The 13,187-nt window shown below is 40.0% G+C and overlaps 1 protein-coding gene and 1 long non-coding RNA gene across 3 annotated transcripts in view; one reads left to right on the top strand and one right to left on the bottom strand.

Moving 5' to 3' along the window:
* The window catches only part of LOC142494784 (uncharacterized), a 130,015-nt gene extending 126,552 nt beyond the window's left edge, over positions 1–3,463 (top strand). The window contains exon 4 of the long non-coding RNA XR_012801583.1: positions 3,364–3,463. This is a non-coding gene — a long non-coding RNA (uncharacterized LOC142494784). The remainder of the gene's footprint in view (positions 1–3,363) is intronic.
* MAPK8IP2 (mitogen-activated protein kinase 8 interacting protein 2) overlaps positions 1–13,187 on the bottom strand; it is a 174,757-nt gene that overhangs the window by 115,592 nt on the left and 45,978 nt on the right. The window lies entirely within an intron of this gene.

Raw genomic sequence — 13,187 nt, 5'->3', positions numbered from 1 at the left:
CACACACACTCATCACACACACTCATCACAGACACATACACTCACACACTCATCACACACACACTCATCACACACACACTCATCACACACACACACACACACATCACACACACTCATCACATACAGGTAGTCCTCGCTATCCAACGTTTCACTTTACAACGAATGGCATATCTAACGCTTTACAATGCAACCCTACGGGCCATTTTTCAATGCCTGAATGCGTTATCCGACGCCTGAATGCGTTATCTGACGCTCACCGCCACTGATTAACATGGGACTCACTTTACAACGGTTTCACTATCCAACGCTACTTCCAGAACGGATTCCGTTGGATAACTGAGGACTGCCTGTACACACATATACACACTCATCACATAAACACATACAGTGGTGTGACAAAGAAAGTACACCCTCCTTGAATTTTATGGTTTTACATATCAGGACATAATAACAATCATCTGTTCCTTAGCAGGTCTAAAAATTAGGTAAATACAACCTCAGATGAACAACATCACATGACATATTACACCGTGTCATGATTTATTTAACAAAAATAAAGCCAAAATGGAGAAGCCATGTGTGAAAAACTAAGTGCACCCTTACTGCTTCCATAGGAATTAAGATGCTTAGTAGCAGACAGGTGCTACTAATCAAATGCCCTTGATTAATTGATCATCAGCAAGTGTGACCACCCGCCGAAGATTTAGCAGTTTGCTGGTCTGGAGCATTCAGGTGTGTGTTAACACAATGTCAAGGAGGAAAGACATCAGCAATGATCTTAGAGAAGCAATTGTTGCTGCCCATCAATCTGGGAAGGGTTAAAAGGCCATTTCCAAACAATTTAAAGTCCATCATTATACAGTGAGAGAGATTATTCAAAAGTGGAAAACATTCGAGACAGTTGCCAATATTCCCAGGAGTGGACGTCCCAGCAAATTCACCCCAAGGTCAGACCGTGCGATGCTCAGAGAAATTGCAAAATACCCAAGAGTTACATCTCAGACTCTACAGGCCTCAGTTAGCATGTTAAATGTTAAAGTTCATGACAGTACAATGACAAAAAGACTGAACAATTATGGTTTGTTTGGAAGGGTTGCCAGGAGAAAGACTCTTCTCTCTAAAAAGAACATGGCAGGACAGCTTAGGTTTGCAAAATTGCATCTGAACAAACCACAAGACTTCTGGAACAATGTCCTTTGGACAGAGGAGACCAAAGTGGAGATGTTTGACCATAATGCACAGCACCACGTTTGGCGAAAACCAAACACAGCATATCAGCACAAACACCTCATACCAACTGTCAAGCAGGGTGGTTGAGGGGTGATGATTTGGGCTTGTTTTGCAGCCACAGGACCTGGGAACCTTGCAGTCATTGAGTTGACCATGAACTCCTCTGTATACCAAAGTATTCTAGAGTCAAATGTGAGGCCATCTGTCCGACAGCTAAAGCTTGGCCAAAATTGGGTCATGCATCAGGACAATGATCCCAAGCACACCAGCAAATCTACAACAGAATGGCTGAAAAAGAAAATAATCAAGGTGTTGCAATGGCCCAGTCAAAGTCCAGAGCTCAACCCGATTGAAATGCTGTGGCTGGACCTTAAGAGAGCTGTGCATAAACAAATGCCCACACACCTCAATGAACTGAAGCAACATTGTAAAGAAGAGTGGGTCAAAATTTCTCCACAACGATGTGAGAGACTGATAAAGTCATACAGAAAACGATTACTTCAAGTTATTGCTGCTAAAGGTGGTTCTACAAGCTATTGAATCATAAGGTGTACTTAGTTTTTCACACATGGCTTCTCCATTTTGGCTTTATTTTTGTTAAATAAATCATGACACGGTGTAATATGTCGTGTGTTGTTGTTCATCTGAGGTTGTATTTACCTAATTTTAAGACCTGCTAAGGAACAGATGATTGTTATTATGTCCTGATATGTAAAACCATAGAATTCAAAGAGGGTGTACTTTCTTTTTCACACCACTGTATACACACATATACACACATCACCTACACACGTATACACACTCATTACATACACAATCATCACATACACATATATACACACTCATCACCTACACATGTATACACACATCACATAAACACATATACACACATCACATACACACATATACACACACACATCACATACACACTCATCCCATACACACATATAAACACTCATCACATACGCATATACACACTTTCCACATACACACATCACAAATGCACACTCATCACATACACACATATACACACACTCATTACATACACACTAATCACATACACACACACTAATCACATACACACATATACACACTAATCGCATCCCCTCATATACACACTCATCACATACACACATATACACACTAATCACATACACACATACACACAAATTATATACACACACATCACATACACACACACACACATCACATACACACTCATCACATACACAGATATACACACTCATTACATACACACATCACATATACACATCACATATACACATCACATATACACATCACAAATACATCTACACACTCATCAAATACACACATATACACACACATCACATACACACAAATACACACTAATCACATACACACATATACACACTAATCACATACACACACACACACACACACACACATCACATACACACACAAATACACACACACATATACCCACTTATCACATAAACACAAATAATCACTCACTACATACACACATATACACACTTGTGAAGATTAAGTTAATGTGTGTGGCTCAGGCTATATGAAGACAGACTATCATCACCTCCATTTTGGCCTAACCGCCATTTTGAGTGTTTGCTTGTATGTACGCTTATCTGTTTATTTGTGTATGATTTGTTAATGTTTGATTCTGCAGAGTATCACTTCTAGATGTAACTGGCCCTTGTGTAATTCCTACGAGTCATGAAAGAAATTGAAATTGCATTCGTAAGAGATTTTTCCTGCCTTAGAAAATTCTGCTGACCTTAGGTTCTGTTATCTGACAGATACAGTACACACAGAGGGCTAAACAGGGTTACTCCTTAAAGTCAGAAGGTTAAGGGGCCCACATTAGGGATAAGAATATAGCATATGAAGCATATTTATGTATCAATATGTATTTTTGTATAAGTCATCATATTGTTTTTTTTATCTCTAAGCCAGCCCCCTTAAGGGTTGTATTACTCATTTTGAAATGTATAAAAATGTGATACCAAGCAATATGTTTTCAGAGGCATGAGTTCATTTTTGAATTCTTTTCTCTCACTTGTACCATGATGCAGATAAACTCACGTTGATACTTTGAACCCTTGACTCATTGATTTTATTTCTACGCTTTCACAGATGGCGCCCCTTGAATAGGGACCCAACACCTCAGGACCAGGAGACCCCAGACGGAGCAGCTGCCTACATTACTCAAACGTGCACACTTGGAATAAGGTATGGCTTTATCCTTTTTAACAGAAAAAGCCATTAGATTAATTGTTTGAGTAATCTGTATACAGTTTGTTCTTTATGGGCAACCTACCTGAGTGACGGGACACCCTGTACCACGTGAGTTTATCAATATTATACTGATCAGGTATTGTTATTGTTGTTTTATATTATTGCCATAAACTCAGGTTATACCGTGTGCCGCTGAATGGCAGGGTCCGGAAGGTATAATAGTTAATAAGGTGGAAAGTCTCCTAGACTTGGGGAGAGAATTATTGTTAAGGAACAGCAGGTAACTATTTTTAATACCACTGTTCCTTAACTCTATATTCTACTTATATTATACCAAGTGGTGGGGCACCTTATTGGTACCCGATCGACTGGCGTTGATCGGGGATAGGTCAGATTATACCGTGTGCCGCTAAACGGCAGGGCCAAGTGAGGGCCCGGAAAGTATAATACTGAAGTTATAAGGTAGAACGTCTGAAAACTTGGAAAGAGAAATTTTGTTAAGGAACAACAGGTGACTATTTTTGTTAATATCACAGGTCCTTAACTCTATATTCTACTTATATTATACTAAGTGGTGGGCACCTTATTGATACACGACCGACTGGCGTTGATCGGTGTAATACAGGAGAATTATGGGGAACCTACATTCTCAGTCGCCGGCGAAGGGTACGTCTCTTGAAATTATGTGTGTACTTTATGGCAATAAAATGTTTTAAAAATGGATATTTAGTGGCGCAGAGTATATTAAATAAGAAGGAAAGGGAAACATCAGGCTCTGTTTTGAAAATAGCTGCAGCATTAGTGGACCCCCCTTTTTCCTCATCCCCCTTTCCTCATCTCCCTTCCCTCACCCTTTTTCACTGAAAGGTCTCAGGAGTTGCATGTCTGTGAGACATGGAAGTTAATTATTAACCTAGGAAGAAATGGCTTGAATTTAATAATGTAAAAGTAGTTTCTAAGGAATGAATGCATTAATACTGCATGGAAAAAGAAAAAGGGGACATCCTCTTTAAATGTTTTTTGTTTGTTTTTGTCTTAGAAAGCTCATAGTAACTAGTTTGAGGGCATAATAATATACATGTCATGGAGTGAAGTGTTTGTGTGTCACTCTAATAGTTATTGTACTGTATGTATGTATGTATGTATGTCTTTATTCATATAGCGCCATTGGTGTACATAGCGCTTCACATTGTCACGTGTAGTACTAATCATAAAAATAACAAATAATATAAATAACAGATCATAATGATTTTGAATGAAATAATAATAAGGGTTAAAATAAAAACCTATACCACAAAAAAACTAAAATGCAAAAAGCTACTTCCAATATGACAAAAATACACAGTGCAATACTTATATATCTCTCGTAAAAGGGTCATTTAAGTTTAAACCCTTTGTCAAAGTGTATTAAGCCTGCTGCCATTTACAAGGCATGACCGTAGCATTTAAAATAAACCTAGGAAGCATTGTATGTTAGTTTGTTAATGTAATGTTTTAAAAGAAAATGTAAAATTTGGCAGTTGTAAAAAGATTCTTTTACACCCTGACTCAAGTACTGTATGAATTTGTATTTTTTACTGTAGCACATTTTTGTTGTTCCTGGGCGTAGGAGATACTGTGTTACAATATTTAAATGACCTATTGACACAAATAAAATATGAAGTAGGATATAAGGAAGTTTTAAATTTTAATTTTATGTGCTGATTTAGAGGAGTCAGGACTAAAGCAAGGTATATCTAGAATGCAAAGTTTTAAAAAGTAAATGTTTATTTTTTATTTAAACAAAAGAAAGAGTCTGATCTTATGGAGTAAGGAAGCTTTATTATGTTTTACCCTGGCCCACGAGATTAAATTTTTTTGAAGTTTTGTTAATTGCCCGTAGAAAGTAGAATGAATGTTGATGGAAGATAAACTCAGAGAACGTGTGTGTGTGTGTGTGTGTGTGTGTGTGTGTGTGTGTGTGTGTGTGTGTGTGTGTGTGTGTGTGTGTGTGTGTGTGTGTGTGTGTGTGTGTGTGTGTGTGTGTGTGTGTGTGTGGGTGTGGGTGTGTGTGTAAGAAAGATAAGGAATTAGAAATATATAGTAAATAAAACAATAAGATTTTTGTTTTATAGGACGGGTTGCAAGGTGGTTTTGTTTTTGTTTTTTAGTTATCAAGGTTTCTCTGTTCAAACTTATAATAGGAAACTAACGGTTTGTTTTCTTAAATACACTGGTCTTGTCTGATTTTTGAACAGTAGTCATCTAAAAAGAGGGAAGTTTAAAAGCAGCCAAGTGGGCTGGCCCCCCTCCTCCAGCTTAAGGAATGTACAAACACCACGTTCCAGACATGAAAAGTTAACTAGAAGCTGAGAAAGAAAAACAAATGTTTAAAAGCAGCTTAGTTATAGTATGGGGAAAGAGAATGATTCTGTAATGTATTTATTTTTGGACTGAGTTTGCAGGATCAAACAGGTCTGTTTTGGGTTTTTATCTTATTTTTTGTAAAGCTCATTTTGTTCTGTATCAGAGAAATGTGAAATTATGCTTATTTATTGTGCTTTCTGTTTTTTGTATCCATTTTAGGATAAATACCTCATAGTTTATGGGCGACTCCCAGCAACAGTACTGGGTACGTTTGGTCTGCTGCACCAGTACGGGTTAAATTATTTCCCAACGCTGCCCTCCCCAGAATTGGCCAATACCCAGCAGAAATGCTTTAGATGGCAAAGCCCCTATTATGGAGGAATTATTACAAGAAGGGGTTATAATCCCCACATGCAGTATCCAAATTACCTCTACGCAGAAACCAGTAAACACATTTCAATTCTGTTTGTTCTAATTAGGAGATGTTTTTAATTCTATTTGTTATAATTGTTTTATTAATAATACAATAATATTTAATATGTATTTCCGTATTTGAATAGTGTCAAAAGTATACTCAGTACTTCACAAAGCGTACGATACAAACGAGTAAGCATAAAGTCAGATATGAAATAATTTTTCCTATAAAGTTAACTGCATACTGTATGTGATGTATTTTTTATAACGTTTAACCATTACCTCTCCTTTCCCTCCAAAAGGTGTCTCAATTTGAACCCTCATCTATAGCCTCTCATTTTAAAGAATGCAACTGTAGGCAATCCAGATTTTATTTTTAAAGCAGTAGCTATTGTCAAATTCATTGTGTGTATATATATATATATATATATATATATATATATATATATATATATATATAAATCTCAAGCTGTTGATGTTTTAAATACCATCATCCTTTATGTCATATATTGTTCACATGGCATAGGATTTGCATATGAACAAAAGAGAGGATAATTTATATGATTTTCCATTACACACCTGTCTATATGCGGACTCTGCCTATTTTGTTCATTGCAACATTACCTTATGTGTGTTGTTTTGTTATTTATCCTTGAGCATTCCTTGCCGATATGACTCCATTCATACTGTGTTGTGTTTTGGTGCTGTCTACTCATTGCTACACATAGCAACATGTTATTTCATGAATATTCATGTAGAGAGGGATATACCCCTCCTCTTTACATTTTCCAGCATAACTATTGGATAGCTTTATTTTGAGCCTGTTTGGGAACTAAGAATTAATGTGATGAGCTGCTATGCTGCAGTGTTTTGTGGTGAAGCTAATTAGCATTGTTAGTATATTATGGTCACTGGTCCCTCATGTTCTGATAGGGCTTTACACTCGTGTTCATACTAGCATTTTTGTTTACCATATACTATCCGTTTCGTTCACATGGGGACTCTTTTATTTATGGTTTATTAGTTGTCATTTTATGCATTTCGTCAGTTTTTAGCTTGTAAAAAAGTTGTATACGTTTTAGTTGTGTTATAGTTAGGTTTATGTGGATATTTCCCATTTGGTCTGTAATAAATTTGATATTAGTGGTACTAGTTATTTAACTGGTACTTTATGTATATTTTACTATTTACAATGAGTGCAAGCTTTAGGGACTTTTAGTGACAACCTCTTGTCACTTATCAGTGTTCTCTTACGATATTTCCCTATGCACCGTTGATTTCTTTCTTTTGTAGTTGGTGAGCAAAGTGTTTTTGTGTTTATTTTATATGCGGATGCCAAGACAGTGGTGAAAAACAAAAAATTTGTGCTGATACTAAATTATAGTGACTAAAAGCGCTCTCCTTGTGCTTTTATTAATGAAATGTTTAAGTCTCTCTAAACTTAGGTGCAGCCTATACAGTCTACCAAGGAGAATACAAAGCAGCATCATCGCAAGAAAAAAGTGCCGGCACCCCCATAAACAGCTGACAAAGACAAAGAATCATCAAGCCAGCGTTTTTGACCAACAGTTAGTGTATCTAGGCACAATAATCCTAGAACATTTAACCACCGAGGAGTTAAGACTTCAGGCAAGGCCCGGCCTTAAACGAACAATTTGTTTTTTCAGGACTCAATATTATTTTTTATGCTTTAGAGTGTGTTTTTAAGATGTATGCCCCGCTAGGCAAGATCAGCCTACGCCATCCAGATGATGATAAGAGATGATCAGTTTTGAAATATTTGTAATATTTATTGTTTTGTGGTCACATCATTTTGCAGACAATCATGCAATCTCGCACAATGCTACACAGGTTAATGGGTCACAAGGGAATATAGACAATGAATCCATGCCATACTCTAGTGGCCCCCAATGACGTAAGAGAGAATTAAATTTAACCCCTTGAGTAGGGATACCTTACACTAATGCCGAATTTAAAATGATGAAATGTTCATTTGAATTTGTTTACAGGGAACGTTTCTAAACTTCTAAACCGAATTCCACTGGTAAATGAGGTTCCTGTAGGTGGAAATTACACTGGGAACAACAATCAATTTATGGGCCAGGTGCCTTCACTAACTAATGAAACTTGTGTAAACATATATTTACAGCCTGGAACTAAAAATTTACAGGGAGGATGTGGCCTTAATTTTTCAGCTTTAATTAAGATAGTAAAAAGTGCTTGCACAAATTCTAGTTTACCAAGGGGAGTGTATTGGCTTTGTGGAAAATGGGCCTACAGAGTATTACCATGTGGTTGGACAGGGTCTTGCTACCTAGGTACAATTGTGCCTGCCTTTACAATGACCCACTGGCAGGATCAGGAATAGCAGAGCCACTCCCAACACACAGGGGTTGAAAAGTAGTCTATGGAAAGAACAATTTGGGGCAAGCTTATTTCCTAATGTAGGAGTTGGGTTGCTATATGACAGGCTCAATGTACTTACAGATGTACTGGATGATGTCCTCAATCATACAACTACATCCATTAACTTACTCAACCAGGAACAGGTACAGATTAGATTAATGGCTCTACAGAATAGAATGGCTCTGGACTATATTTTAGCTATGTGCCCAAGTTAAAGAGCAATGTTGTGTTTTTATTAGAGATCAAAGTGGTAAGATTGAGCATGAGCTAGAGAAGATCGCAGAGATATAGAAGAGATTAAGGAAAGGCGGAGATAAGAGGTGGGATTTCTTAGGAATGACCAAATTGGTTAGTTTCCTAGGAGCGAAACTGATGAATGGATTTGTCTGTGTGCTTGCAGTTCTGGTTGGTTTATATGTCTGTGTCATGTGCAGTAAATCCATACTGCAAAGGTGTGTAACACCCTCTACCCAGGCCATGCCACTGATCACAGACGACACTACGGAAGATGCAATCTCAGAAGGAAAAGTCAGTCCTCCTCAATGGAATACAGATGAAGATGATGGCAGAAAGACCAACCTGGCTGATATGATAGCCAGCAGCTCTGTGAGTTTCCAGAACTATCAAAGCCATGCAAATTTGGGCCCTCCAGGCCAGCGCGACGTTTCTGGAGTTTTATCTGAATTATCCTTAAAAGACTATGTTTTAAGAATAAAAAGAGAGGACTGTGAAGATTGAGGTAATGTGTGTGGCTCAGGCTATATGAAGACAGACTATCATCACCTCCATTTTGGCCTAACCGCCATTTTGAGTGTTTGCTTGTATGTACACTTATCTGTTTATTTGTGTATGATTTGTTAATGTTTGATTCTGCAGAGTATCACTTCTAGATGTAACTGGCCCTTGTGTAATTCCTACGAGTCATGAAAGAAATTGAAATTGCATTCGTAAGAGGTTTTTCCTGCCTTAGACAATTCTGCTGACCTTAGGTTCTGTTATCTGACAGATACAGTACACACAGAGGGCTAAACAGGGTAACTCCTTAAAGTCAGAAGGTTAAGGGGCCCACATTAGGGATAAGAATATAGCATATAAAGCATAATTATGTATCAATATGTATTATTGTATAAGTCATCATATTGTTATTTATCTCTAAGCCAGCCCCCTTAAGGGTTGTATTACTCATTTTGAAATGTATAAAAATGTGATACCAAGCAATATGTTTTCAGAGGCATGACACTCATCACATACACACATACACACATACACACACTCATCACATACACACACACACACACACACACACACACACACACACACACACACACACACACACACACACACACACACACACACACACACACACACACACACACACACACACACACATCACAAACACACTCATCACATATACACACACACATCACATACACTCATATACACTCATCACATACACCCATATACATACATCACATACACACATACACACTCACCACATACACACATACACACTAATCACATACACACACTCATCACATACACAATCATCACATATACACATATGCACACTCATCACATACACACTCATCACATACACATTCATCACATACACATATACACATTCATCAATAAACATGTACACTCATCACATATACACACATCACATACAGATGCAGCGGCCGTTATTTTACGGCATCACTGCGCCATTTTCTTGTGCGCTGCTGTACTCCATGCGGCATGAACGCCGCCAATCGCTTCTGGCACGCACGTTTTTCGCGGCTGCTTTGTTTGAATTTTATGGATTGTATGCAATTAAATGAAATTAATGAATTGCAGTGTGTACAGTACTGTGCTACTGTCCTACTGTCCTACTGTGTCACTGTGCTACTGTCCTACTGTGTCACTGTGCTACTGTCCTACAGTGTCACTGTGCTACTGTCCTACTGTGTCACTGTGCTACTGTCCTACTGTGTCACTGTGCTACTGTCCTACTGTGTCACTGTGCTACTGTCCTACTGTGTCACTGTGCTACTGTCCTACTGTGTCACTGTGCTACTGTCCTACAGTGTCACTGTGCTACTGTCCTACAGTGTCACTGTGCTACTGTCCTACTGTGTCACTGTGCTACTGTCCTACTGTGTCACTGTGCTACTGTCCTACTGTGTCACTGTGCTACTGTCCTACTGTGTCACTGTGCTACTGTCCTACTGTGTCACTGTGCTACTGTCCTACTGTGTCACTGTGCTACTGTCCTACTGTGTCACTGTGCTACTGTCCTACTGTGTCACTGTGCTACTGTCCTACTGTGTCACTGTGCTACTGTCCTACTGTGTCACTGTGCTACTGTCCTACTGTGTCACTGTGCTACTGTCCTACTGTGTCACTGTGCTACTGTCCTACTGTGTCACTGTGCTACTGTCCTACTGTGTCACTGTGCTACTGTCCTACTGTGTCACTGTGCTACTGTCCTACTGTGTCACTGTGCTACTGTGCTACTGTGTCACTGTGCTACTGTCCTACTGTGTCACTGTGCTACTGTCCTACTGTGTCACTGTGCTACTGTCCTACTGTGTCACTGTGCTACTGTCCTACTGTGTCACTGTGCTACTGTCCTACTGTGTCACTGTGCTACTGTCCTACTGTGTCACTGTGCTACTGTCCTACTGTGTCACTGTGCTACTGTCCTACTGTGTCACTGTGCTACTGTCCTACTGTGTCACTGTGCTACTGTCCTACAGTGTCACTGTGCTACTGTCCTACTGTGTCACTGTGCTACTGTCCTACTGTGTCACTGTGCTACTGTCCTACAGTGTCACTGTGCTACTGTCCTACTGTGTCACTGTGCTACTGTCCTACTGTGTCACTGTGCTACTGTCCTACTGTGTCACTGTGCTACTGTCCTACTGTGTCACTGTGCTACTGTCCTACTGTGTCACTGTGCTACTGTCCTACTGTGTCACTGTGCTACTGTCCTACTGTGTCACTGTGCTACTGTCCTACTGTGTCACTGTGCTACTGTCCTACTGTGTCACTGTGCTACTGTCCTACTGTGTCACTGTGCTACTGTCCTACAGTGTCACTGTGCTACTGTCCTACTGTGTCACTGTGCTACTGTCCTACTTTGTCACTGTGCTACTGTCCTACTGTGTCACTGTGCTACTGTCCTACAGTGTCACTGTGCTACTGTCCTACTGTGTCACTGTGCTACTGTCCTACTGTGTCACTGTGCTACTGTCCTACTGTGTCACTGTGCTACTGTCCTACAGTGTCACTGTGCTACTGTCCTACTGTGTCACTGTGCTACTGTCCTACTGTGTCACTGTGCTACTGTCCTACTGTGTCACTGTGCTACTGTCCTACTGTGTCACTGTGCTACTGTCCTACTGTGTCACTGTGCTACTGTCCTACTGTGTCACTGTGCTACTGTCCTACTGTGTCACTGTGCTACTGTCCTACTGTGTCACTGTGCTACTGTCCTACTGTGTCACTGTGCTACTGTCATACTGTGTCACTGTGCTACTGTCCTACTGTGTCACTGTGCTACTGTACTACTGTGTCACTGTGCTACTGTCCTACTGTGTCACTGTGCTACTGTCCTACTGTGTCACTGTGCTACTGTCCTACTGTGTCACTGTGCTACTGTCCTACTGTGTCACTGTGCTACTTTCCTACTGTGTCACTGTGCTACTGTCCTACTGTGTCACTGTGCTACTGTCCTACTGTGTCACTGTGCTACTATCCTACTGTGTCACTGTGCTACTGTCCTACTGTGTCACTGTGCTACTGTCCTACTGTGTCACTGTGCTACTGTCCTACTGTGTCACTGTGCTACTGTCCTACTGTGTCACTGTGCTACTGTCCTACTGTGTCACTGTGCTACTGTGCTACTGTCCTACTGTGTCACTGTGCTACTGTCCTACTGTGTCACTGTGCTACTGTCCTACTGTGTCACTGTGCTACTGTCCTACTGTGTCACTGTGCTACTGTCCTACTGTGTCACTGTGCTACTGTCCTACTGTGTCACTGTGCTACTGTCCTACTGTGTCACTGTGCTACTGTCCTACTGTGTCACTGTGCTACTGTCCTACTGTGTCACTGTGCTACTGTCCTACTGTGTCACTGTGCTACTGTCCTACAGTGTCACTGTGCTACTGTCCTACTGTATCACTGTGCTACTGTCCTACAGTGTCACTGTGCTACTGTCCTACAGTGTCACTGTGCTACTGTCCTACTGTGTCACTGTGCTACTGTCCTACTGTGTCACTGTGCTACTGTCCTACTGTGTCACTCTGCTACTGTCCTACTGTGTCACTGTGCTACTGTCCTACTGTGTCACTGTGCTACTGTGTCAATTTCAGGTGTTTATAAGCCAGAACACTAAAATGCCATTTTCTGCACTCGCGTCTTTAGGCGGTATGGTTGGAAGAAATCCCGCGCCATCACATGGGTATTCCGAGGTATAAACCGCGTGATTTCGTAACATTGTGGCCGCTGCATCTGTATACACACTAATCACATGCACACATATACACACATCACGTAATCACATATACACA

Source organism: Ascaphus truei, chromosome 5 (assembly GCF_040206685.1).
Source record: "Ascaphus truei isolate aAscTru1 chromosome 5, aAscTru1.hap1, whole genome shotgun sequence".
In the NCBI taxonomy this organism is placed as follows: Eukaryota; Metazoa; Chordata; class Amphibia; order Anura; family Ascaphidae; genus Ascaphus; species Ascaphus truei.
Note: the sequence above shows the minus strand (reverse complement) of the source record. Positions and strands in the feature narration are given on the sequence as shown.